This window comes from Nasonia vitripennis (assembly GCF_009193385.2).
Source record: "Nasonia vitripennis strain AsymCx chromosome 4 unlocalized genomic scaffold, Nvit_psr_1.1 chr4_random0007, whole genome shotgun sequence".
Taxonomy (NCBI): domain Eukaryota; kingdom Metazoa; phylum Arthropoda; class Insecta; order Hymenoptera; family Pteromalidae; genus Nasonia; species Nasonia vitripennis.
Window position 1 is genome coordinate 3,526,924 of NW_022279643.1, and position 19,744 is coordinate 3,546,667.

Consider the following 19,744-nt stretch of genomic DNA (forward strand, 5'->3'; position numbering starts at 1 on the left):
TGGCTATAAAGCGAGAGTAAATTAGCTGTTTTTACATGGCCACTACACAGCCACGAATATTTAGTAAATATAGTTCCATTGCTTATTAACATTTCTTATTGGTTAACACAAGCACAAATATTTTAAAAAGTTTTAAAATTTTGAGTTTCGAAAATTCTGGAAATTTTTAAATTCTAAAAATTCTAAAAATAGTGAAAATTTTGAAATTTTCAAAAATTTTGAAGAATTTAAAAATTCTTAAAACCGTTGCAACTCAAAATTTGTAGTTATCAACAGCACTTTTTCAGCGGACAAAAGAAGTATTTCCGCCCGCTGCCGACGTTTTTTGCCCGCTGCTAACTGTTTTTGCATGCTGGTAAAAAGCTAGTACTTCACGCCCGCTTAAAAGGTACGAAAAAGTCAAAAATCGTGCATGTGTTACAAAATTATATTATACATTATATTAAGCATAAACACTTTTTCTCTGGTTCTCCGGTTCTCCAGTCTTTCAGGGTCACACTATCTATATTTCCTAATTTAATAGAATTAGAGTGACCAATTTATAATTAGCAACTCACTTAAATCTCTTTTACAGTGCGATTACTTATGTAACAATATCGACTTTCGGGTAACAATTCCAGATTCGTCTCACCGATCGCCGAAGCGAACCACGCCCCTTCACTGAAATCCATAAAGTCGACAAAGTAACGACAAGTTCGCAGCACAAAAAGTTCAAATGTGAAACACTATACATCTGAACTTAACCTGACAGTTCAAAGCATAAAATGCACAGCTTAAAAGTAAATTAGTATGGCTATCAATGTAAATTATATGGCTATTTAAATACGAATTAAAAAAATATTAAACTTATATTTTAAATATATATTCATGTTTCACCGATCTCCCCGCTCCAAAAAGCAATAACAGACTACGCCATAAAAGCACTGTCCTCACTATTTATATACAAAGTTGCGCATGCGTAAACTGCATATTTAAACAATGGGGCAATATGAAAATCGATGTAGTCACAAGTGACTTCTTGGATACAGCTCAGTATCCTATAGTTTAATAATCATGTTTATCATCCTTCGAAATAAAAAATAAATTAGAAAAATATTGTTATTATACGTTTGAAATATTTTCATGTTTTACCGACCTCTCCGCTTTAAAGGTCAATAACAGACCAAGCTATAAAATCACAGTCCTGGCTATTAATATACAAAGTTGCGCATGCGTAAACTGCATATTTAAACATTGTGGCAATATGGAAATCGATGTAGTCTGAAGTGACTTGTCAATTAATGCATAGTCTCCTATAGTTCAATAATCACGTTAATTATCCTTTTAAAAAAAAGTAAATTAAAAAAATTTTGAAATAAAATTTCTTGGATATTTTCATGATTTACCGACCTCTTCGCTTCGAAGAGCAAAAACAGACCAAGCTATAAAATCACAGTCCTGGCTATTAATATACAAGGTTGCGCATGCGTAAACTGCATATTTAAACATTGGGGCAATATGAAAATCGATGTAGTCTCAAGTGACTTGTTGGATACAGCTCAGTCTCCTATAGTTTAATAATCACGTTTATTATCCTTCGAAATAAAAAATAAATTAGAAAAATATTGAAATTAAACTTTTGAAATATTTACATTTTTCACCGATCTCCGCGCTCCTAAAGGCAATAAAAGACTAAGCCATAAAAGCACGTTCCTGGCTATTAATATACAAAGTTGCGCATGCCGAAACTGCATATTTAAACATTGGGGCAATATGAAAATCGATGTAGTCTCAAGTGACTTGTTGGATACAGCTAAGTCTCCTATAGTTTAATAATCACGTTAATTATCCTAAAATAATAAAAAATATATTAGAAAAATATTGTTATTATACGTTTGAAATATTTTCATATTTTACCAAACCTCTCCGCTTTAAAGGTCAATAACAGACCAAGCTATAAAATCACAGTCCTGGCTATTAATATATAAAGTTGCGCATGCGTAAACTGCATATTTAAACATTGGGGCAATATGGAAATCGATATAGTCTGAAGTGACTTGTCAATTAATGCTTAGTCTCCTATAGTTCAACAATCACGTTAATTATCCTTTAAAAAAAAATTAAATTAAAAAAATATTGAAATAAAATTTCTTGGATATTTTCATGATTTACCGACCTCTTCGCTTTGAAGGGCAAAAACAGACCAAGCTATATCTGGGAGCACGTGCTGTTATCTGGGTATAAAATGACAGTCCTGGCTATTAATATACAAAGTTGCGCATGCGTAAACTGCATATTTAAACATTGGGGCAATATGAAAATCGATGTAGTCTCAAGTGACTTGTTGGATACAGCTCAGTCTCCTATAGTTTAATAATCACGTTTATTATCCTAAAAAAATAAAAAATTTATTAGAAAAATATTGAAATTAAACTTTTGAAATATTTCCATGTTTCACCGATCTCCGCGCTCCTAAAGGCAATAACAGACTAAGCCATAAAAGCACTATCCTGGCTATTGATATACAAAGTTGCGCATGCCTAAACTGCATATTTAAACATTGGGGCAATATGAAAATCGATGTAGTCTCAAGTGACTTGTTGGATACAGCTCAGTATCCTATAGTTTAATAATCATGTTTATCATCCTTCGAAATAAAAAATAAATTAGAAAAATATTGTTATTATACGTTTGAAATATTTTCATGTTTTACCGACCTCTCCGCTTTAAAGGTCAATAACAGACCAAGCTATAAAATCACAGTCTTGGCTATTAATATACAAAGTTGCGCATGCGTAAACTGCATATTAAAACATTCTGGCAATATGGAAATCGATGTAGTCTGAAGTGACTTGTCAAATAATGCTTAGTCTCCTATAGTTCAATAATCACGTTAATTATCCTTTTAAAAAAAAAGTAAATTAAAAAAATTTTGAAATAAAATTTCTTGGATATTTTCATGATTTACCGACCTCTTCGCTTCGAAGAGCAAAAACAGACCAAGCTATAAAATCACAGTCGTGGCTATTAATATACAAGGTTGCGCATGCGTAAACTGCATATTTAAACATTGGGGTAATATGGAAATCGATGTAGTCTGAAGTGACTTGTCAATTAATGCTTAGTCTCCTATAGTTCATCAATCACGTTAATTATCCTTTTAAAAAAAAGTAAATTAAAAAAATTTTGAATTAAAATTTCTTGGATATTTTCATGATTTACCGACCTCTTCGCTTCGAAGAGCAAAAACAGACCAAGCTATAAAATTACAGTCCTGGCTATTAATATACAAGGTTGCGCATGCGTAAACTGCATATTTAAACATTGGGGCAATATGATAATAGATGTAGTCAAAAGTGACTTGTTGGATACAGCTAAGTCTCCTATAGTTTAATAATCACGTTAATTATCCTAAAAAAATAAAAAATAAATTAGAAAAATATTGTTATTATACATTTGAAATATTTTCATGTTTCAACGACCTCTCCGCTTTAAAGTACTGAGCTATAAAAGCACAGTCCTGGCTATTTAAATACAAAGTTGCGCATGCGTAAACTGCATATTTAAACATTAGGGCAATATGGAAATCGATGTAGTCTCAAGTGACTTGTTGGATACAGCTCAGTATCCTATAGTTTAATAATCATGTTTATCATCCTTCGAAATAAAAAATAAATTAGAAAAATATTGTTATTATACATTTGAAATATTTTCATGTTTCAACGACCTCTCCGCTTTAAAGTACTGAGCTATAAAAGCACAGTCCTGGCTATTTAAATACAAAGTTGCGCATGCGTAAACTGCATATTTAAATATTAGGGCAATATGGAAATCGATGTAGTCTCAAGTGACTTGTTGGATACAGCTCAGTATCCTATAGTTTAATAATCATGTTTATCATCCTTCGAAATAAAAAATAAATTAGAAAAATATTGTTATTATACGTTTGAAATATTTTCATGTTTTACCGACCTCTCCGCTCTAAAGGTCAATAAGAGACCAAGCTATAAAATCACAGTCGTGGCTATTAATATACAAGGTTGCGCATGCGTAAACTGCATATTTAAACATTGGGGTAATATGGAAATCGATGTAGTCTGAAGTGACTTGTCAATTAATGCTTAGTCTCCTATAGTTCATCAATCACGTTAATTATCCTTTTAAAAAAAAGTAAATTAAAAAAATTTTGAATTAAAATTTCTTGGATATTTTCATGATTTACCGACCTCTTCGCTTCGAAGCGCAAAAACAGACCAAGCTATAAAATCACAGTCCTGGCTATTAATATATAAAGTTGCGCATGCGTAAACTGCATATTTAAACATTGGGGCAATATGATAATCGATGTAGTCAAAAGTGACTTGTCAATTAATGCTTAGTCTCCTATAGTTCAACAATCACGTTAATTATCCTTTAAAAAAAAATTAAATTAAAAAAATATTGAAATAAAATTTCTTGGATATTTTCATGATTTACCGACCTCTTCGCTTTGAAGGGCAAAAACAGACCAAGCTATATCTGGGAGCACGTGCTGTTATCTGGGTATAAAATGACAGTCCTGGCTATTAATATACAAAGTTGCGCATGCGTAAACTGCATATTTAAACATTGGGGCAATATGAAAATCGATGTAGTCTCAAGTGACTTGTTGGATACAGCTCAGTCTCCTATAGTTTAATAATCACGTTTATTATCCTTCGAAATAAAAAATAAATTAGAAAAATATTGAAATTAAACTTTTGAAATATTTACATTTTTCACCGATCTCCGCGCTCCTAAAGGCAATAAAAGACTAAGCCATAAAAGCACTATCCTGGCTATTAATATACAAAGTTGCGCATGCGTAAACTGCATATTTAAACATTGGGGCAATATGGAAATCGATATAGTCTGAAGTGACTTGTCAATTAATGCTTAGTCTCCTATAGTTCAACAATCACGTTAATTATCCTTTAAAAAAAAATTAAATTAAAAAAATATTGAAATAAAATTTCTTGGATATTTTCATGATTTACCGACCTCTTCGCTTTGAAGGGCAAAAACAGACCAAGCTATATCTGGGAGCACGTGCTGTTATCTGGGTATAAAATGACAGTCCTGGCTATTAATATACAAAGTTGCGCATGCGTAAACTGCATATTTAAACATTGGGGCAATATGAAAATCGATGTAGTCTCAAGTGACTTGTTGGATACAGCTCAGTCTCCTATAGTTTAATAATCACGTTTATTATCCTAAAAAAATAAAAAATTTATTAGAAAAATATTGAAATTAAACTTTTGAAATATTTCCATGTTTCACCGATCTCCGCGCTCCTAAAGGCAATAACAGACTAAGCCATAAAAGCACTATCCTGGCTATTGATATACAAAGTTGTGCATGCCTAAACTGCATATTTAAACTTTGGGGCAATATGAAAATCGATGTAGTCTCAAGTGACTTGTTGGATACAGCTCAGTATCCTATAGTTTAATAATCATGTTTATTATCCATCGAAATAAAAAATAAATTAGAAAAATATTGTTATTATACGTTTGAAATATTTTCATGTTTTACCGACCTCTCCGCTTTAAAGGTCAATAACAGACCAAGCTATAAAATCACAGTCCTGGCTATTAATATACAAAGTTGCGCATGCGTAAACTGCATATTTAAACATTGGGGCAATATGGAAATCGATATAGTCTGAAGTGACTTGTCAATTAATGCTTAGTCTCCTATAGTTCAACAATCACGTTAATTATCCTTTTAAAAAAAAAGTAAATCAAAAAAATTTTGAAATAAAATTTCTTGGATATTTTCACGATTTACCGACCTCTTCGCTTCGAAGAGCAAAAACAGACCAAGCTATAAAATCACAGTCCTGGCTATTAATATACAAGGTTGCGCATGCGTAAACTGCATATTTAAACATTGGGGCAATATGAAAATCGATGTAGTCTCAAGTGACTTGTTGGATACAGCTCAGTCTCCTATAGTTTAATAATCACGTTTATTATCCTTCGAAATAAAAAATAAATTAGAAAAATATTGAAATTAAACTTTTGAAATATTTACATTTTTCACCGATCTCCGCGCTCCTAAAGGCAATAAAAGACTAAGCCATAAAAGCACTATCCTGGCTATTAATATACAAAGTTGCGCATGCGTAAACTGCATATTTAAACATTGGGGCAATATGAAAATCGATGTAGTCAATAGTGACTTGTTGGATACAGCTCAGTTTCCTATAGTTTAATAATCACGTTAATTATCCTAAAATAATAAAAAATATATTAGAAAAATATTGTTATTATACGTTTGAAATATTTTCATGTTTTACCAAACCTCTCCGCTTTAAAGGTCAATAACAGACCAAGCTATAAAATCACAGTCCTGGCTATTAATATACAAAGTTGCGCATGCGTAAACTGCATATTTAAACATTGGGGCAATATGGAAATCGATATAGTCTGAAGTGACTCGTCAATTAATGCTTAGTCTCCTATAGTTCAACAATCACGTTAATTATCCTTTAAAAAAAAAATTAAATTAAAAAAATATTGAAATAAAATTTCTTGGATATTTTCATGATTTACCGACCTCTTCGCTTCGAAGGGCAAAAACAGACCAAGCTATATCTGGGAGCACGTGCTGTTATCTGGATATAAAAGCACAGTCCTGGCTATTTAAATACAAAGTTGCGCATGCGTAAACTGCATATTTAAATATTAGGGCAATATGGAAATCGATGTAGTCTCAAGTGACTTGTTGGATACAGCTCAGTATCCTATAGTTTAATAATCATGTTTATCATCCTTCGAAATAAAAAATAAATTAGAAAAATATTGTTATTATACGTTTGAAATATTTTCATGTTTTACCGACCTCTCCGCTCTAAAGGTCAATAAGAGACCAAGCTATAAAATCACAGTCCTGGCTATTAATATACAAAGTTGCGCATGCGTAAACTTCATATTTAAACATTGGGGCAATATGGAAATCGATGTAGTCTGAAGTGACTTGTCAATTAATGCTTAGTCTCCCATAGTTCAATAATCACGTTAATTATCCTTTTAAAAAAAAGTAAATTAAAAAAATATTGAATCAAAATTTCTTAGATATTTTCATGATTTACCGACCTCTTCGCTTCGAAGCGCAAAAACAGACCAAGCTATAAAATCACAGTCCTGGCTATTAATATATAAAGTTGCGCATGCGTAAACTGCATATTTAAACATTGGGGCAATATGATAATCGATGTAGTCAAAAGTGACTTGTTGGATACAGCTCAGTCTCCTATAGTTTAATAATCACGTTTATTATCCTTCGAAATAAAAAATAAATTAGAAAAATATTGAAATTAAACTTTTGAAATATTTACATTTTTCACCGATCTCCGCGCTCCTAAAGGCAATAAAAGACTAAGCCATAAAAGCACTATCCTGGCTATTAATATACAAAGTTGCGCATGCGTAAACTGCATATTTAAACATTGGGGCAATATGGAAATCGATATAGTCTGAAGTGACTTGTCAATTAATGCTTAGTCTCCTATAGTTCAACAATCACGTTAATTATCCTTTAAAAAAAAATTAAATTAAAAAAATATTGAAATAAAATTTCTTGGATATTTTCATGATTTACCGACCTCTTCGCTTTGAAGGGCAAAAACAGACCAAGCTATATCTGGGAGCACGTGCTGTTATCTGGGTATAAAATGACAGTCCTGGCTATTAATATACAAAGTTGCGCATGCGTAAACTGCATATTTAAACATTGGGGCAATATGAAAATCGATGTAGTCTCAAGTGACTTGTTGGATACAGCTCAGTCTCCTATAGTTTAATAATCACGTTTATTATCCTAAAAAAATAAAAAATTTATTAGAAAAATATTGAAATTAAACTTTTGAAATATTTCCATGTTTCACCGATCTCCGCGCTCCTAAAGGCAATAACAGACTAAGCCATAAAAGCACTATCCTGGCTATTGATATACAAAGTTGTGCATGCCTAAACTGCATATTTAAACTTTGGGGCAATATGAAAATCGATGTAGTCTCAAGTGACTTGTTGGATACAGCTCAGTATCCTATAGTTTAATAATCATGTTTATTATCCATCGAAATAAAAAATAAATTAGAAAAATATTGTTATTATACGTTTGAAATATTTTCATGTTTTACCGACCTCTCCGCTTTAAAGGTCAATAACAGACCAAGCTATAAAATCACAGTCCTGGCTATTAATATACAAAGTTGCGCATGCGTAAACTGCATATTTAAACATTGGGGCAATATGGAAATCGATATAGTCTGAAGTGACTTATCAATTAATGCTTAGTCTCCTATAGTTCAACAATCACGTTAATTATCCTTTTAAAAAAAAAGTAAATCAAAAAAATTTTGAAATAAAATTTCTTGGATATTTTCACGATTTACCGACCTCTTCGCTTCGAAGAGCAAAAACAGACCAAGCTATAAAATCACAGTCCTGGCTATTAATATACAAGGTTGCGCATGCGTAAACTGCATATTTAAACATTGGGGCAATATGAAAATCGATGTAGTCTCAAGTGACTTGTTGGATACAGCTCAGTCTCCTATAGTTTAATAATCACGTTTATTATCCTTCGAAATAAAAAATAAATTAGAAAAATATTGAAATTAAACTTTTGAAATATTTACATTTTTCACCGATCTCCGCGCTCCTAAAGGCAATAAAAGACTAAGCCATAAAAGCACTATCCTGGCTATTAATATACAAAGTTGCGCATGCGTAAACTGCATATTTAAACATTGGGGCAATATGAAAATCGATGTAGTCAATAGTGACTTGTTGGATACAGCTCAGTTTCCTATAGTTTAATAATCACGTTAATTATCCTAAAATAATAAAAAATATATTAGAAAAATATTGTTATTATACGTTTGAAATATTTTCATGTTTTACCAAACCTCTCCGCTTTAAAGGTCAATAACAGACCAAGCTATAAAATCACAGTCCTGGCTATTAATATACAAAGTTGCGCATGCGTAAACTGCATATTTAAACATTGGGGCAATATGGAAATCGATATAGTCTGAAGTGACTTGTCAATTAATGCTTAGTCTCCTATAGTTCAACAATCACGTTAATTATCCTTTAAAAAAAAAATTAAATTAAAAAAATATTGAAATAAAATTTCTTGGATATTTTCATGATTTACCGACCTCTTCGCTTCGAAGGGCAAAAACAGACCAAGCTATATCTGGGAGCACGTGCTGTTATCTGGATATAAAAGCACAGTCCTGGCTATTTAAATACAAAGTTGCGCATGCGTAAACTGCATATTTAAATATTAGGGCAATATGGAAATCGATGTAGTCTCAAGTGACTTGTTGGATACAGCTCAGTATCCTATAGTTTAATAATCATGTTTATCATCCTTCGAAATAAAAAATAAATTAGAAAAATATTGTTATTATACGTTTGAAATATTTTCATGTTTTACCGACCTCTCCGCTCTAAAGGTCAATAAGAGACCAAGCTATAAAATCACAGTCCTGGCTATTAATATACAAAGTTGCGCATGCGTAAACTTCATATTTAAACATTGGGGCAATATGGAAATCGATGTAGTCTGAAGTGACTTGTCAATTAATGCTTAGTCTCCTATAGTTCAATAATCACGTTAATTATCCTTTTAAAAAAAAGTAAATTAAAAAAATATTGAATCAAAATTTCTTAGATATTTTCATGATTTACCGACCTCTTCGCTTCGAAGCGCAAAAACAGACCAAGCTATAAAATCACAGTCCTGGCTATTAATATATAAAGTTGCGCATGCGTAAACTGCATATTTAAACATTGGGGCAATATGATAATCGATGTAGTCAAAAGTGACTTGTTGGATACAGCTCAGTCTCCTATAGTTTAATAATCACGTTTATTATCCTTCGAAATAAAAAATAAATTAGAAAAATATTGAAATTAAACTTTTGAAATATTTACATTTTTCACCGATCTCCGCGCTCCTAAAGGCAATAAAAGACTAAGCCATAAAAGCACTATCCTGGCTATTAATATACAAAGTTGCGCATGCGTAAACTGCATATTTAAACATTGGGGCAATATGGAAATCGATATAGTCTGAAGTGACTTGTCAATTAATGCTTAGTCTCCTATAGTTCAACAATCACGTTAATTATCCTTTAAAAAAAAATTAAATTAAAAAAATATTGAAATAAAATTTCTTGGATATTTTCATGATTTACCGACCTCTTCGCTTTGAAGGGCAAAAACAGACCAAGCTATATCTGGGAGCACGTGCTGTTATCTGGGTATAAAATGACAGTCCTGGCTATTAATATACAAAGTTGCGCATGCGTAAACTGCATATTTAAACATTGGGGCAATATGAAAATCGATGTAGTCTCAAGTGACTTGTTGGATACAGCTCAGTCTCCTATAGTTTAATAATCACGTTTATTATCCTAAAAAAATAAAAAATTTATTAGAAAAATATTGAAATTAAACTTTTGAAATATTTCCATGTTTCACCGATCTCCGCGCTCCTAAAGGCAATAACAGACTAAGCCATAAAAGCACTATCCTGGCTATTGATATACAAAGTTGTGCATGCCTAAACTGCATATTTAAACATTGGGGCAATATGAAAATCGATGTAGTCTCAAGTGACTTGTTGGATACAGCTCAGTATCCTATAGTTTAATAATCATGTTTATCATCCATCGAAATAAAAAATAAATTAGAAAAATATTGTTATTATACGTTTGAAATATTTTCATATTTTACCGACCTCTCCGCTTTAAAGGTCAATAACAGACCAAGCTATAAAATCACAGTCCTGGCTATTAATATACAAAGTTGCGCATGCGTAAACTGCATATTTAAACATTGTGGCAATATGGAAATCGATGTAGTCTGAAGTGACTTGTCAAATAATGCTTAGTCTCCCATAGTTCAATAATCACGTTAATTATCCTTTTAAAAAAAAAGTAAATCATAAAAATTTTGAAATAAAATTTCTTGGATATTTTCATGATTTACCGACCTCTTCGCTTCGAAGAGCAAAAACAGACCAAGCTATAAAATCACAGTCCTGGCTATTAATATACAAGGTTGCGCATACGTAAACTGCATATTTAAACATTGGGGCAATATGAAAATCGATGTAGTCTCAAGTGACTTGTTGGATACAGCTCAGTCTCCTATAGTTTAATAATCACGTTTATTATCCTTCGAAATAAAAAATAAATTAGAAAAATATTGAAATTAAACTTTTGAAATATTTACATTTTTCACCGATCTCCGCGCTCCTAAAGGCAATAAAAGACTAAGCCATAAAGCACTATCCTGGCTATTAATATACAAAGGTGCGCATGCGTAAACTGCATATTTAAACATTGGGGCAATATGAAAATCGATGTAGTCAATAGTGACTTGTTGGATACAGCTCAGTCTACTATAATTTAATAATCACGTTAATAATCCTAAAAAAATAAAAAATAAATTAGAAAAATATTGTTATTATACGTTTGAAATATTTTCATGTTTCACCGACCTCTCCGCTTTAAAGTACTGAGCTATAAAATCACAGTACTGGCTATTAATATACAAGGTTGCGCATGCGTAAACTGCATATTTAAACATTGGGGAAATATGATAATAGATGTAGTCAAAAGTGACTTGTTAGATACAGCTAAGTCTCCTATAGTTTAATAATCACGTTAATTATCCTAAAAAAATAAAAAATAAATTAGAAAAATATTGTTATTATACATTTGAAATATTTTCATGTTTCAACGACCTCTCCGCTTAAAAGTACTGAGCTATAAAAGCACAGTCCTGGCTATTTAAATACAAAGTTGCGCATGCGTAAACTGCATATTTAAACATTAGGGCAATATGGAAATCGATGTAGTCTCAAGTGACTTGTTGGATACAGCTCAGTATCCTATAGTTTAATTATCATGTTTATCATCCTTCGAAATTAAAAATAAATTAGAAAAATATTGTTATTATACGTTTGAAATATTTTCATGTTTTACCGACCTCTCCGCTTTAAAGGTCAATAACAGACCAAGCTATAAAATCACAGTCCTGGCTATTAATATACAAAGTTGCGCATGCGTAAACTTCATATTTAAACATTGGGGCAATATGAAAATCGATGTAGTCTCAAGTGACTTGTTGGATACAGCTCAATCTCCTATAGTTTAATAATCACGTTTATTATCCTTCGAAATAAAAAATAAATTAGAAAAATATTGAAATTAAACTTTTGAAATATTTACATTTTTCACCGATCTCCCCGCTCCTAAAGGCAATAACAGACTAAGCCATAAAAGCACTGTCCTGGCTATTAATATACAAAGTTGCGCATGCCTAAACTGCATATTTAAACATTGGGGCAATATGAAAATCGATGTAGTCTCAAGTGACTTGTTGGATACAGCTCAGTCTCCTATAGTTTAATTATCACGTTAATTATCCTAAAAAAATAAAAAATAAATTAGAAAAATATTGTTATTATACGTTTGAAATATTTTCATGTTTCACCGACCTCTCCGCTTTAAAGTACTGAGCTATAAAAGCACAGTCCTGGCTATTTAAATACAAAGTTGCGCATGGGTAAACTGCATATTTAAACATTGGGGCAATATGGAAATCGATGTAGTCTCAAGTGACTTGTTGGATACAGCTCAGTCTCCTATAGTTTAATAATCATGTTTATCATCCTTCGAAATAAAAAAATAAATTAGAAAAATATTGTTATTATACGTTTGAAATATTTTCATGTTTTACCGACCTCTTCGCTTTAAAGGTCAATAACAGACCAAGCTATAAAATCACAGTCCTGGCTATTAATATACAAAGTTGCGCATGCGTAAACTGCATATTTAAACATTGGGGTAATATGGAAATCGATGTAGTCTGAAGTGACTTGTCAATTAATGCTTAGTCTCCTATAGTTCATCAATCACGTTAATTATCCTTTTAAAAAAAAGTAAATTAAAAAAATTTTGAAATAAAATTTCTTGGATATTTTCATGATTTACCTCTTCGCTTCGAAGAGCAAAAACAGGCCAAGCTATAAAATTACAGTCCTGGCTATTAATATACAAAGTTGCGCATGCCTAAACTACATATTTAAACATTGGGGCAATATGAAAATCGATGTAGTCTCAAGTGACTTGTTGGATACAGCTAAGTCTCCTATAGTTTAATAATCACGTTAATTATCCTAAAACAATGAAAAATACATTAGAAAAATATTGTTATTATACATTTGAAATATTTTCATGTTTCAACGACCTCTCCGCTTTAAAGTACTGAGCTATAAAAGCACAGTCCTGGCTATTTAAATACAAAGTTGCGCATGCGTAAACTGCATATTTAAACATTAGGGCAATATGGAAATCGATGTAGTCTCAAGTGACTTGTTGGATACAGCTCAGTCTCCTATAGTTTAATAATCACGTTTATTATCCTAAAAAAATTAAAATTTGTTAGAAAAATATTGAAATTAAACTTTTGAAATATTTTCATGTTTCACCGATCTCCCCGCTCCTAAAGGCAATAACAGACTAAGCCATAAAAGCACTGTCCTGGCTATTAATATACAAAGTTGCGCATGCCTAAACATTGGGGCAATATGAAAATCGATGTAGTCTCAAGTGACTTGTTGGATACAGCTCAGTCTCCTATAGTTTAATAATCACGTTTATTATCCTAAAAAAATAAAAAATAAATTAGAAAGATACTGTTATTATACGTTTGAAATATTTTCATGTTTCACCGACCTCTCCGATTTAAAGTACTCAGCTATAAAATCACAGTCCTTGCTATTAATATACAAAGTTGCGCATGCGTAAACTGCATATTTAAACATTGGGGTAATATGGAAATCGATGTAGTCTGAAGTGACTTGTCAATTAATGCTTAGTCTCCTATAGTTCATCAATCACGTTAATTATCCTTTTAAAAAAAAGTAAATTAAAAAAATTTTGAAATAAAATTTCTTGGATATTTTCATGATTTACCTCTTCGCTTCGAAGAGCAAAAACAGGCCAAGCTATAAAATTACAGTCCTGGCTATTAATATACAAAGTTGCGCATGCCTAAACTACATATTTAAACATTGGGGCAATATGAAAATCGATGTAGTCTCAAGTGACTTGTTGGATACAGCTAAGTCTCCTATAGTTTAATAATCACGTTAATTATCCTAAAACAATGAAAAATACATTAGAAAAATATTGTTATTATACATTTGAAATATTTTCATGTTTCAACGACCTCTCCGCTTTAAAGTACTGAGCTATAAAAGCACAGTCCTGGCTATTTAAATACAAAGTTGCGCATGCGTAAACTGCATATTTAAACATTAGGGCAATATGGAAATCGATGTAGTCTCAAGTGACTTGTTGGATACAGCTCAGTCTCCTATAGTTTAATAATCACGTTTATTATCCTAAAAAAATTAAAATTTGTTAGAAAAATATTGAAATTAAACTTTTGAAATATTTTCATGTTTCACCGATCTCCCCGCTCCTAAAGGCAATAACAGACTAAGCCATAAAAGCACTGTCCTGGCTATTAATATACAAAGTTGCGCATGCCTAAACATTGGGGCAATATGAAAATCGATGTAGTCTCAAGTGACTTGTTGGATACAGCTCAGTCTCCTATAGTTTAATAATCACGTTTATTATCCTAAAAAAATAAAAAATAAATTAGAAAGATACTGTTATTATACGTTTGAAATATTTTCATGTTTCACCGACCTCTCCGATTTAAAGTACTCAGCTATAAAATCACAGTCCTTGCTATTAATATACAAAGTTGCGCAAACGTAAACTGCATACTGAAACATTGGGGCAATATGAAAATCGATGTAGTCTCAAGTGACTTGTTGGATACAGCTCAGTCTCCTATAGTTTAATAATCACGTTTATTATCCTAAAAAAATAAAAAATTTATTAGAAAAATATTGAAATTAAACATTTGAAATATTTCCACGTTTCACCGATCTCCCCGCTCCTAAAGGCAATAACAGACTAAGCCATAAAAGCACTGTCCTGGCTATTAATATATAAAGTTGCGCATGTGTAAACTGCAATTTAAACATTGGGACAATATGAAAATCGATGTAGTCTCAAGTGACTTGTTGGATACAGCTCAGACTCCTATAGTTTAATGATCACGTTTATTATCCTAAAAAAATAAAAAATAAATTAGAAAAATATTGTTATTATACGTTTGAAATATTTTCATGTTTCACCGACCTCTCCGCTTTAAAGTACTGAGCTATAAAATCACAGTCCTGGCTATTAATATACAAGGTTGCGCATGCGTAAACTGCATATTTAAACATTGGGGCAATATGATAATAGATGTAGTCAAAAGTGACTTGTTGGATACAGCTAAGTCTCCTATAGTTTAATAATCATGTTAATTATCCTAAAAAAATAAAAAATAAATTAGAAAAATATTGTTATTATACATTTGAAATATTTTCATGTTTCAACGACCTCTCCGCTTTAAAGTACTGAGCTATAAAAGCACAGTCCTGGCTATTTAAATACAAAGTTGCGCATGCGTAAACTGCATATTTAAACATTAGGGCAATATGGAAATCGATGTAGTCTCAAGTGACTTGTTGGATACAGCTCAGTATCCTATAGTTTAATAATCACGTTTATTATCCTAAAAAAATAAAAAATTTATTAGAAAAATATTGTTATTATACGTTTGAAATATTTTCATGTTTTACCGACCTCTCCGCTTTAAAGGTCAATAACAGACCAAGCTATAAATTCACAGTCCTGGCTATTAATATACAAAGTTGCGCATGCGTAAACTGCATATTTAAACATTGGGGCAATATGGAAATCGATGTAGTCTGAAGTGACTTGTCAATTAATGCTTAGTCTCCTATAGTTCAATAATCACGTTAATTATCCTTTTAAAAAAAAAGTAAATTAAAAAAATATTGAAATAAAATTTCTTGGATATTTTCATTATTTACCTCTTCGCTTCGAAGAGCAAAAACAGACCAAGCTATAAAATTACAGTCCTGGCTATTAATATACAATGTTGCGCATGCCTAAACTACATATTTAAACATTGGGGCAATATGAAAATCGATGTAGTCTCAAGTGACTTGTTGGATACAGCTCAGACTCCTATAGTTTAATAATCACGTTTATTATCCTAAAAAAATAAAAAATAAATTAGAAAAATATTGTTATTATACGTTTGAAATATTTTCATGTTTCACCGACCTCTCCGCTTTAAAGTACTGAGCTATAAAATCACAGTCCTGGCTATTAATATACAAGGTTGCGCATGCGTAAACTGCATATTTAAACATTGGGGCAATATGATAATAGATGTAGTCAAAAGTGACTTGTTGGATACAGCTAAGTCTCCTATAGTTTAATAATCACGTTAATTATCCTAAAAAAATAAAAAATAAATTAGAAAAATATTGTTATTATACATTTGAAATATTTTCATGTTTCAACGACCTCTCCGCTTTAAAGTACTGAGCTATAAAAGCACAGTCCTGGCTATTTAAATACAAAGTTGCGCATGCGTAAACTGCATATTTAAACATTAGGGCAATATGGAAATCGATGTAGTCTCAAGTGACTTGTTGGATACAGCTCAGTATCCTATAGTTTAATAATCACGTTTATTATCCTAAAAAAATAAAAAATTTATTAGAAAAATATTGTTATTATACGTTTGAAATATTTTCATGTTTTACCGACCTCTCCGCTTTAAAGGTCAATAACAGACCAAGCTATAAATTCACAGTCCTGGCTATTAATATACAAAGTTGCGCATGCGTAAACTGCATATTTAAACATTGGGGCAATATGGAAATCGATGTAGTCTGAAGTGACTTGTCAATTAATGCTTAGTCTCCTATAGTTCAATAATCACGTTAATTATCCTTTTAAAAAAAAAGTAAATTAAAAAAATATTGAAATAAAATTTCTTGGATATTTTCATGATTTACCTCTTCGCTTCGAAGAGCAAAAACAGACCAAGCTATAAAATTACAGTCCTGGCTATTTAAATACAAGGTTGGACATGCGTAAACTGCATATACAAACATTGGTGAAATATGGATATCAGTGTAGTCTAAAGTAATTTGTTAGATAATACTCAGTCTCCTATAGTTTAATAATCACGTTTATCGTCCATCGGAATAAAAAATAAATTAGAAAAAAATTGAAGATATACTTATGAAATATTTTTATGATTTATCGATCGCTCCGCTTCAAAGGGCAAAAACTGACTGAGCTATGAAAGAACTGTCCCAGCTATTTAAATACAAAGTTGCGCATGCGTAGAATGTATATATGTACATTGGGAAAATATAGAAATTGTTGTAGTCCAACCTGACTTGATTATTCATGCTTAGTCCGCTATAGTTGAAGCTTTGGCGCCCGCGACACTATTTACTTCTATATTGGTATCCGATATTTTACTTTTAAGAAAAAAATTAGATCTATTTTACAGTGTGAATGTTCTTTGAACTTAAATCATTCAAGTTACCGAAAAAAATATCAAATATATCAAATTTCAATTAGTTTTAGCAGTAAAAGAACTTAAAAAATGTCCGTCCGTCCGTCCGTCCGTCTGGATTTTTTTTGCATTTATTCTACAAAACTTGATGTATTTTATAAACAAAAAACCATTAATTAGTAAAGACGGTACATATGATAAAAATATACATTTTTACCAAAAAACATTTTCAAGATTTGGTCCAGGTAGATTGGAAGCTGTGAAAACGATTAAAAAAAAATTACATTAGGTCTTTTTAAATATACATTCCAACAAAAAAAAATTTCAAGATTTGGTCCAGGTAGATTGGAAGCTGTTAAAACAATTAAAAAATATATAATAAATAAATTTTTTTTTATATTTTTGACATTGTATATTATCACATATATATATATATATATATACATGGATAAATAAAGATTATTTTAAAATTGGCCCAGATGAAAGGGATGCTGCGATTAAATATTTGTGCAGATATGCTGTTTTTTTAAAGCCATCTATTTGTGAATATGAGATGACGAATGCTTTATGTGATATACGTGAGTACATAGAGCAGTCTTAATTTTACATTCACAAACAGACATCTTAAGAAAACTAGACCATATCTGCACAGATGATTATTTGCAGCATATCTTTCATCTGCACCAAATCTGCAGATTACGTCTTATGATATGCTTTAATACATAAAGCAGTCATCATTTCTCATTCACAAACAGATATATTTTAAGAACAAGATTCTATATGCACAGATGATTATTCGCAGCATCCCTTTGATCTGGACCAAATCTGTAGATTACGTTCTGTAATATGCGTGAATACATAGAGCAATCCTCATTTCTTATTCACAAACAGATATATTTTAAAAACCAGATCATATCTACACTGATGATTATTCGCAGCATCACTTTCATCATGATCGAATCTGCAGATTACGTCATGTAACATGCATGAATACATAGAGAAGTCATCATTTCTTATTCATAATCAGATATCTTTGAAAACAAGATCATATCGTCGCTCCGTACGTAGACTAGCACAGTTCAAATTTTCAAACCAAAACTAGCACAACACACGATTTGCCGCAAAGAGTAGCACAGTTCAGAAATTCCGCCAAGAGTTGCACAACTCACATATTTCCCGCGAAGACTAGCACAACTCGCGACTTTTATTACTTAAAATGTATGTATTTTATGTTGCGACGCTGTACCTCCCAGCACAGATGCGCAACTCCTGTCGCTCCGAAGCGCCCGAATTTGTTTTATTTAACCGGCGGATTCGCCGTAGTCGCCGTACATTTGGGAGCACGTGGGGAGAAAGGACAGGAAATAAATAATCTCTTTATTCTCTTTAATAAATCCGCTATATTTCACCCAACCCCTCCCTACAACGCGGTGGCTTCAGCCTCCCACGCGATTTAGCCACGCAGGGCGTAAGCGATACTTTCCCTCGCGCCGTCCCGGTGCTCTCGCACCTAAACTGCGCTTCACTACTCACGTCTCGCGGGCAGTCGACCCAGCGCTCGGCCTAGTCGGACCGCACCGGCGAAGACCCGCTCTCTTCTCCCCACTCCTCTCTCTCTCCTTTGTTGGCGAGCTCGAGCGCACGTGCCGCTTCTCCCGCTCGGTTCTCGCTACGCCGCGGCGTTTCTTTGTCTGAGGCGTCCGGCGTGGCCAACCTCGCACAACGTGCTGGTTGTCCCGATGCCGGTCTCTCTCTTTCTCTCTCTCTCTCTCTCTCTCTCTCTTCCTTTGTCCCTCACTGACGAGAGACGCAGGCCAATTCCTCAGCGCCGTACGGCTCTGGGTTTCGACGCCACGGACTCCCAGTTCGACTGCCCGGCGTAGGCCTTTCGATCTCTTTCCGTGGCGTACGCCCCGCACTGCGTATGGCGAACTCCTCGTGCACCCGCACTGCACGCGCACACACTCGTCTCTTTCTCTCTATCTCTCTCACTCAAGCGTACTCGATGCCGCGTTCTAATCCACTCCTCGCTCGCGTTCCTTTTTCTCAAAACCACTTACCGGGTCGCCGTCTTCTTCAGCGCCTTCCCTATCCCCTTCGATCACTGGTGACTGGACCGTGGCAGTCCTCCCGTCCCGTCTTCTTCACTGCTCCCCTGGTCGCCGGGATGCACCTCGGAAAACCGTAAGACTTCTCCAAACTCTCTGTACTACTCTCCCACTTCTCTCGCGCTCGCG

At 32.7% G+C, this 19,744-nt stretch overlaps 1 protein-coding gene and 1 long non-coding RNA gene across 6 annotated transcripts in view; one reads left to right on the top strand and one right to left on the bottom strand.

The window, feature by feature from the left end:
- LOC107981507 overlaps nt 1-19,744 on the top strand; it is a 204,044-nt gene that overhangs the window by 23,548 nt on the left and 160,752 nt on the right. The window lies entirely within an intron of this gene.
- Nucleotides 1,302-12,772, bottom strand: LOC116417327. Of its 3 annotated transcripts, none has more exons than XR_004345300.1 (5): nt 10,221-12,772; nt 7,610-10,151; nt 6,037-7,540; nt 2,156-5,951; nt 1,302-2,086 (listed from the first exon to the last, which is right to left on the bottom strand). It is a non-coding gene; the product is annotated as an uncharacterized LOC116417327 (long non-coding RNA). The 3 variants fall into 3 exon arrangements; XR_004345299.1 differs by having other exon boundaries at nt 1,302-1,546; nt 1,632-2,086; nt 2,156-7,540; XR_004345298.1 differs by having other exon boundaries at nt 2,156-7,540.